The sequence below is a fragment of the Tarenaya hassleriana genome, unplaced genomic scaffold (genome assembly GCF_000463585.1).
Source record: "Tarenaya hassleriana unplaced genomic scaffold, ASM46358v1 Cleome38, whole genome shotgun sequence".
NCBI classification, from domain to species: Eukaryota; Viridiplantae; Streptophyta; class Magnoliopsida; order Brassicales; family Cleomaceae; genus Tarenaya; species Tarenaya hassleriana.
In genome coordinates this window covers 218,690-228,207 of record NW_010966774.1, presented here as the reverse complement: position 1 = coordinate 228,207, position 9,518 = coordinate 218,690, and the positions used below count along the sequence as shown (strand labels likewise).

Genomic DNA, 9,518 nt, shown 5'->3' with positions numbered 1-9,518 from the left:
TTTGACTAGGTTTAGATTATTCTTCCGCTGCATGAAACCTAGTAAACCAAACCCTAGATCGATATGATCGCATGCTAGGAATCCGTAGCCTAAAACCCAACAGTGGTATCAGAGCCGACTTGAATCTCATACGACGATTCCATGATTGGATCCTAAGACCTGAGATATCTACAGAATCCAACATGAGGAGTTGCGTGCTTTGATTACGTCAAACGTCCTGCGTAACAGGAGGACTATAAAGGCGTGTATCAGGTCCGAAACGAATCATGTACTGGATTGTAGGTAGTCAAGACGGGATTTGTACCTCTCGTAAAAGAGAGAGATATCGCTGGGTCCCTCGTGTGAGCAAGACTGTAGAAATGTGTGGCCGCACTATAGACGAACGTCGTCTATTTCAGACAGTCGAACTCAGTGAACGAGAAAGCAGTCGAATCAGATAAGGTGGCTTGTCCATGCCTTATGTTCGACATATGATATCGCGATACAAAAGGATCATCAGTCGGAATCATCACTGGCTTTCGTATGATCACAAACAAACTCTATTCGAGATAGGTAGTCATAGTGTCTTGCTAGAGACCGCCTATGACTTGTATTACCGGAATGGAGATTCTGCGTTTTACTACTATTCCGGATGAGCCTACAGGGTCACACACAATAGGGATGGACAAGTACGTGTGCTAAATTATCCCGATTAGGAATCCTAATTGGATTGAGATTCCTAATTGGAATAGAAATCCTAATGGGATTAGGAATCATAGGTATTGGATACGATCACAATCATAGGTATTCGTTGCAGAACGGAATACTGGACTGACCCGCATGAGATTGTCACATGGACTAGCGTCATGACTTGAATCTCATACGACGATTCCATGATTGGATATCATCAATCACATATCATACTAGTCTTATTATGTCGTTATTCCCATAATGACACAAGACTAGGGAGTTTAGTATCATTCATAATGATACATGGATTTCATAACAGATCTAGCATGCAGGAACATGTAATGAACAAGATACTCCCATAAAAAAATATATAGAAAGTATCAATACATCGAATGTATCTGAACAAAGCTCATAATCAGTACATCATAGAGCACTAAACCAACAGGTTCCTCTTGTTCCGACACATCAACATATTCCCTCGCTCTAGGTCTGGGTCGTGACTCATGTTCACTCTCGTTGTTCACTATGGGATCCGGAACAATACACCGCCTTTGCCTTGAGGGGCCAACATGTTCTCGTGTATCTACTTCCTTACCCGGTCTCACTTGAGGCCTCGACTCCTCTATCTTGTCTAGCCTATCCATAATCTGTCTAAGGGTTTGGAAGATATCGTTTTGGCTAGAGCCGACCTCGGCACCAACATTCGTTGCATCGTTTACACTCATCGCTCGTTTACAACAAGAATGAACGTGCAAGATAGCAAACAATTTCGGACAGCAAACAACGTTCAATTTGAACAAGGAATCAGCGTTCGAACAATCACCCTAATCACGTTTCTAAGCGATATTCAACGTGCAACACACAGCAAAATCAAGCAACTTATATCACTTAAAACGGAACTCAAACACAATGCAAATCAGATTCACGAATGATGATCACGCCAAATGAATCCAAATGCGATTTATGATCAGGTTATGATCCGAGAATGTATCTATATCAACTTCCTATCGATTGAGCAACAAATTAACAGTCCACAAGCAGCAATTTGATTGATCAAACACAGGATTTCTGCAACTTATAAACAAAAAAATGAAATACAATCAACACAATCAGATTATAGGAAGATGAACAGCCTCTCACGTCCCAGCGAGCAGCGGAATTGACAGCAAGTTTCAACACCGATCACCTGCACAAGTGCACTCGAACTCGATGAAGGAAACGAAGGATAGTTTTGGATCGTTTGAATGGATGGCTTTAGGATCAATCACAGGCCTAGAATGGCTCTCGAACTCAACCCTAAAGTGGTGAACTGGATGAAGAAATGAAGGAGTGATACCCTCGGACGAACCAAGATTGACGTGTTCGGACGAACCGAAGAGAAAAGTGTGCTCGGACAAACCAAGGCAAAAAGAGAATAACTCTCCAAGTAGATTTCGAATAGATCTGATCAAAACCTGATCTTCCATGTCTTACAAAGCAGAATATAAAGGAATAAAGATGTTACAGCAGCTAGTTTCGTAATTAATGATCAACTCATGCATGAAAAGCACAATAAATGCATTGTTTATCCCAAAACATGTGTTGTCCAATGCCTTGTGTTCTAAGTAGCTTCCTTTGTCTTTCTTCAAGCATAATCCACGTCTAGAGTTCCCAAGATAGCCAAGTTGCACGTCTTCAATGATCCAAGAGAGATGTCGTTCGGATCGTTGGCTCGGAGTTCGTCCAATGTGCGAGAAACGAACGTATTGATACGTTGCCATAGAGCTCTTGCCTTGGCTCGAGTAAGAGGTAGTTCGATTCGTGAAGAAGGCACTTGAGATATTCTTTCTTTTGGTTCTCCGTGTGCTCCTCCTTGTGCTCCCTCTCGTGCTCCTCCTCGTGCGCCTTGCTTTCGATGTCCTCATCATTACCTCCCTTTTGGGAAGATTTCGCCCACAAAATGTATGAACCTGCATTAAAAGGAAGTAAATCAGTGATGTTAAATGTGCTAGAGACATTATAATTGCACGGTAGCTCAAGACGGTAAGCATTGTCATTAATTTTCTGGATCACTCGAAATGGACCATCGCCTCTAGGAGCTAACTTGGATTTACGCTTGTCGGGGAAACGCTCAGATCGCAAATGTATCCAAACCCAATCTCCTTCCTTAATTTGGACAGCCTTGCGTCCCTTGTTCGCTTGGCGCGCATATTGCTCGGTCCTATGAGCAATGTTATCACGAACCGTTTGATGAAGTTGCTTAATAAATTCAGCCTTTTTCTCACCATCAAGGTTAACCATCTCGTCGTTTGGAAGAGCTATGAGATCTAGGGGAGTAAACGGGTTAAACCCATAGACGGCCTCAAAAGGGGAATGCCTTGTAGCGGAGTGTACGGCTCGGTTATAGGAAAATTCAATATGGGGTAAACAGTCCACCCAACTCCCTAACTTCTTACCGACGGTAGCTCGTAAAAGTGTTGACAAGGTACGATTCACTACCTCGGTTTGCCCATCCGTTTGCGGATGACAAGTGGTGGAATAGACGAGTTTAGTGTCGATCTTTTTCCAAAGTGTCCGCCAAAAGTGGCTTAGGAATTTTGAATCTCTATCCGACACTATCGTCTTTGGTATACCCTGTAAGCGTACTACTTCCCTAAAGAATAGGTCAGCGACATGCTTAGCGTTGTCCGTTTTTGCACACGGTATAAAATGAGCCACTTTGGAGAACCGATCTACCACGACAAAGATGGAGTCCTTATGATTTATCTTGGGTAATCCTAGGACAAAATCCATCGATATGTCTATCCATGGGTGTGTAGGGATCGGTAATGGCATGTATAGTCCATGAGGATGTACTCGAGATTTCGCCCTATGGCACTCGATACACTTAGCACAATACCTCTAAACATCTCTTTTGAAATGTGGCCAATAAATGTGTTCTTGTACGATAGCCAACGTTTTATCTACTCCGAAATGACAGCTAAGGCACCACCATGGGCCTCACGGAGTATAACATCTCGCATCGATCCTTGAGGGATGCATAATCTCTTATCTCGAAAGAGATATCCATCGTGTAAGAAAAATGGTCCATGTGCTCCATTCCTACATTCTTCTACGATGGCTTTGAAATCATGATCGGTCGGATATCGTTCTTTGAGAAGTTCGAATCCTAGCATTCGAGCCTCCATGACCGATAATAATACATGTCTTCGAGACAATGCGTCAGCTACGATGTTTTCTTTACCCTTCTTGTATTTTATGATGTAACGGAAGGTCTCGATGAATTCCAACCACTTAGCATGCCTTCTCTTAAGTGTGGTCTGTCCCTTAAGGTGTTTTAAGGTTTCATGATCCAAACGCACCACAAACTCCTTGGCTAACAAGTAATGTTGCCAAACCTCTAAAGCTCTCACCAAAGCGTATAACTCTTTGTCATATGTGGGATAATTAAGAGTGGCCCCACTGAGTTTCTCACTAAAATATGCTATGGGCCTCTTCTCTTGCATTAGGACAGCTCCTATGCCGATCCCCGATGCGTCGCACTCTACTTCAAAGGTTTTGTTGAAGTTCGGAAGAACTAAGACGGGTGCACTAGTGAGGCTGTCCTTTAGAGCTTTAAACGCTTTCTCTTGTGCTTCTCCCCATTCAAATGTCACGTCCTTCTTTATGACCGCGGTAAGGGGAGCTGCTATACTACTAAAGTCACGCACGAATCGACGATAGAAACTAGCCAAGCCGTGAAAGCTACGCACTTGTCCTATCATGGTAGGAGTCGACCAATCCCTAATGGCTTTTATCTTTTCTTCGTCAACTCTCAGCCCTCTCGAACTGACCACAAAACCTAAGAATATTATCTCGTCCGTACAGAACGAACATTTCTTTAAGTTCGCATATAGGTTTTCTCTTCTAAGTGTGGTCAATACTTGTTCAAGGTGGGAGACATGGTCCTCTTCACTTCGACTATAAATGAGGATGTCGTCAAAGTACACCACCACGAACTTTCCTATGAAGGCTCTCAAGACATGGTTCATGAGTCTCATAAATGTGCTCGGGGCATTAGTTAGCTCGAAATGCATAACAAGCCACTCATAAAGACCTTGTTTGGTCTTGAAGGCGATTTTCCATTCGTCGCCCTCTCTCATCCGTACTTGATGGTAACCACTCTTTAAATCGATCTTTGAAAAGACCGTGGCTCCACTCAATTCATCAAGCATGTCATCTAGCCTAGGTATGGGATGCCTATATTTAACCTTTATGTTGTTTATCACTCGACAATCCACACACATGCGCCAAGTCCCATCTTTCTTTGGTACTCAAAGCACCGGAACCGCACATGGACTAAGGCTTTCTCAGATGTAACCTTTGCTCATAAGCTCTTGGATTTGTTTTTCGAGCTCCTTAGTTTCTTCGGGGTTCATCCTATAGGCTGGTCGGTTAGTCGAACGTTTGATAACGGTCAGATTATTCCAACGGAAGGCCGTTGGAATTTTTTGGACGTAAATTTCAACGGATATTCGTCGGAAATTGCGTAGAAAATTTCCAACGTGTCTATCCATTGATATGCCGTTGGAAATTCCAACGGATTTCTAACGGAAATATCCGTAACACATTCATTAGAATTCCGTTGAAAATCCGTTAGAATTATTCCAACGGATATCCGTTGGAAATCAGTTGAAATATTTCCAACGGAAGAATCAGTTGGAAAATGACAGTTTTTTTGTAGTGAGTGGAATGCAATGGTTTTAAAGATAAAACTTTAGATTATGAGAATTGAAAAAATGACATTATGTTTCAAAATTTGCCACATTTTAGTAGAATTGAAAAAATTGTATAGATACGTTGTGTGAGTCCAATAAAATCTTTAGATTTACTACAACTGTTAGCCATATCACATAATGTTAAATTTAGATTATGAGAACCACACGGAGTATATAAAGCTCTAGGATTAGTGTCTAAAAGTTTTATTCGTACACCTTGATTTTTTTCCTTTCATATTTGATCCATTATCATAACTTTGTCCTCTTATATTATCTATATCAAGATCAAGTAATTTTATTTCATTTTGTAACACATCAAAAAGTCCTTGACCACTTGTATCATTCACATTTAGAAATCTTAAAAATGATTCTTCAATATTAATGGGATTAGAAGAGACATCTACGTACCTGAGTATCAAAGACATTTGTTCTTGGTCACTAACATCTGGAGTACAATCAAGTATTACAGAGAAATATTTTGTTTGTTTTATATTCTTTATTATCTCTTTCATAATTGTAGAAGGTAAAAGTATTAATTCGTTTTGAATATTATGACCAAGATAATGATGATGAGTTTTATCATCCGTTATACGTCTAACATGTTCTTGTACAATTGGATCAAATTCATTCAACATTTCAATAAAACCTAAAAAATTTCCTTTACTATTTTCAAACAGTTTTTCATTAGTACCACAAAATGCTAAATTATGTTTTGCAATGAATTTTACAACTGAAATAATTCTAAAAATAATATTTTTCGTTGTGTACGAGCTACTTTATCAATAGTTTGATTCTTTTGGAATCGTAAACGCAAATCATACCAAGTGGTCAAATTTTTTAAATATTCTACACTCATTTCATGTGCTTTAAGTCTAATAATAATATGTGTCTAATCTCCAAAACCTTCATTTGCTAATTGACTTTTTCTACTATTTTTTTAAATATTTTGCAAAAAAAAAACAAAACATTTTGTCAAGTTCTTTCGAATATACAAGTCAATCCCTATTATATTTTTCACCGTTTGGTAAAATTCTAGTATAACACGTTGAAGAAAACCGTCTAGAATATTTATCTTTTTTACCTTTTTCAATTGACATGCCTCGTTTAGGACCATTTTCTATCAAAATATCAATCATTTTAGAATCAAGCATATCCTAATTTCTTGGATAAAAAATATCAAGCATATCGTTAGATTCAGATGACTTACCTTCTCCACCGTTTTTTAGATCAAAAGTATTAAACATATCATTCTCTTCAAAAATATTTTTTTTTTCATTTTGTATATCATTACGATCACTAATACTATCACTTTCATTTATATCTACCATATTATTAGAATATTCACTTTCATTTTGGGTAGAAATTTATGATTCTTTCATGATAAATTTATCAAGAGCTCCTTTTTGAGATTGAATCAACTCTTCAACTCTTCTTTTTTTTTTCTTACGTTTTTCATATCCAGATTCATATTTTCTAATTCCAAATGACATAATTACTAATGCTACCCATTTATGTTATCAGTGACGGATCCATAAAAATTTATCAGTGGAGGCCATAATTATTATATATAAAAAATTAATAAATTATATCAAAACAATATTTATATTCTATTACTGAATTCTACTATTCTTCATTTTTTTTAAATCTATCTATAACAATTTCGTTTATAATTATCTGAAATATATCTTTTTCGGTAAAACAAATTATATAATTACTTAAAAATTGATCATCAATATGATTGTGCAATACTATTTTCACAAAATTCATCATTAAAAATCTATCTCTACTATATTTTTTTATCACCAAGGTCTGAAGATAAATCATATAAATCAATTTGCTAGATATTGAGAGGTTTAACCTAACAATTGATGTATTGTTGATTGAAATTTTACTATATTGATGTAAAGTTTTTTTGTCTTTAACATAAAGTTTTTTTTAAAAAAAATTTATTAATTGGTTTTTCTGTTAAATCAAATATATGAATATATATATATATATAATTTTTTTTAAATATGATCAAAATATAGAAATTGATAAATAAACAAAAAATATTAGATTTGTGAATTTCTTTAGATAACTGAGAGGGAGATAATATTTAGAGAAAAATTAAATTAAATAAAAAAGAATAAAAGAATGGGGGGAGGGGTCCAAGAAAAAATTTAACGGGGGCTTTAACCTTTTTTTTAATCAAAATTTTATATCAATTATGAGTAAATTATATATTTTTTATCTAAACGTATGGGTCATGGACCCCACCCCAACACATGTGGGACTTATTTTATCCATACAAGTCCAAAATAATTCCATAAATGGGAACTCAATAATTCAAAATAATTCCATTATTTTATCCATAAAGTGTCTTCCCAAAATCAGCTCGGAGATCAAACCACCACTAAAAAAATGGATAATTTTATCATTAGCCTCACGACCGTTGTCTTTGCAGCCACAGTTGCATTCTTCCTCCTTCGAAACCCTAAAATGAAACGTCGCCGTTTCCCTCCGGGACCTAGGGGACTTCCTGTAATCGGAAACCTCCTCATGATCCAGAAGGTTAACCCCCAACGTTTCCTCTACAATCTATCCAAAACATACGGCCCAATTCTGTCCTACAAACTCGGTGTCCGGAGAGCGGTCGTGATTTCGTCTGCCGAGCTGGCCGAGGAGCTTCTCAAGGCTAGAGACCTCGACTTTGCGAACCGTCTTGAGCAGCGAGCTCAGGTGTTCTTGACGTACGGAGCACGAGACATGGCGTTTCAGAACTATAACGTGTATCATAAGGAAATGAAGAAGATGAGTATCCTTCACCTCTTCTCTCCGAGCCGGGTAGCGAGTTTCTGTTGGATTTGAGTTTATTTGAAAGAATCAAAACGGGCCTAGCCCGTGAGAAGTCCGGTCCGTATAAAGTTTTAGAAACTTTAAATCTGCATAATATTAAGAGAATATTCTTGTTTGAATTTGAAATTCAAATTCAAATTCAAATTGGATCAAAATCCGCAGAAAATCTATCAAATATGATTAAGATAAGATTGAGATAATATCAAGATAAAATCAAATTTGAATTTTGAAATTCAAATTGATTTGTTTTGACATTCTCCCCTCTATTATAAATAGGGGTCTTGGGTTAGCTCATAAAACACACAGAAAAGAAACAAGCATTCTAGAGAAAAAAGAGCATTCACATATTTGCTCATATCTCTCTCTGAGTTCGCTTGGTATTTGGAAAGCTTCTTCCAAATACGCGGTCGTTGTATCCTGGGAGTTCACCGTGCTCCAATAGCCTCGAAGCTTTAGAGGTGGCACGAAAATCGAACTTAAGAAAACTGTGTTTCACAGGCCTCGACAAAAATATTCTTTTAATTTCAGGTAATTATCTGGAATCGATCGAATTGCCGGAGTTTTGCTGTCGTCAACAACCGCCGTCCCCAACAGTCTTAAGTTCGAAATGGTTAACACGAGGCAAACTTCTCGGGTAAGTGCCTAAATCTCCTTTTAATTTCGGTATAAAATCTCACACGAATTTGGATCTAAAAACAACTAGGTTAAAAAAAAAGTGTTGAAAAAAAAACAAATAGTTGTTTTGTGAAGCCCAAATTGAGTTTAAGGCCAAAATTTAAAATTGAAGCCCATATTAAAAGAGGTTACTTGTGAAGCCCAAATTAAAAGAGATTAATTGAGAAGCCCAAAAGAGTAAGTCCAAATTGAAAACTTTTGTCTTGGCCCAATTTAAAAAGATTAGTCTAAAAACCCATAAGAGAATTTGCTCAATATCTTTTATTTAAAAGTGTTTTGGGAAAAAAAAGAAAAAAAAAAGGAATATTATTTTTGGAAAAAAAAAAGGTTAAACAAAATCGAAAGTAATTTTTCCTATAAATTGGGGAAGCAAGCTTTGTCTTAGCGGGCCGGGTTTGAAGAGGAAGCCCTTTATACCCTCCTCATAGTAAGGACGTGGGAATCGGGGTGAACCCTCCGGCTATCACTGGAAGCGAGCAAAACCAATTTATAAGTTAAGTGAAACTCGGTTTAGTTTATAAGCTTTGTGAAAGCTAACAATGATTGGATTTATTCAACAGATCATTGATAATCCAAGAAATCCCATGGATTCAAATACTGCTC

General features: G+C 37.5%; 1 pseudogene; it reads left to right on the top strand.

Moving 5' to 3' along the window:
• Positions 1-7,805: 7,805 nt before the first annotated feature.
• LOC104822822 overlaps positions 7,806-9,518 on the top strand; it is an 8,961-nt pseudogene continuing 7,248 nt past the window's right edge.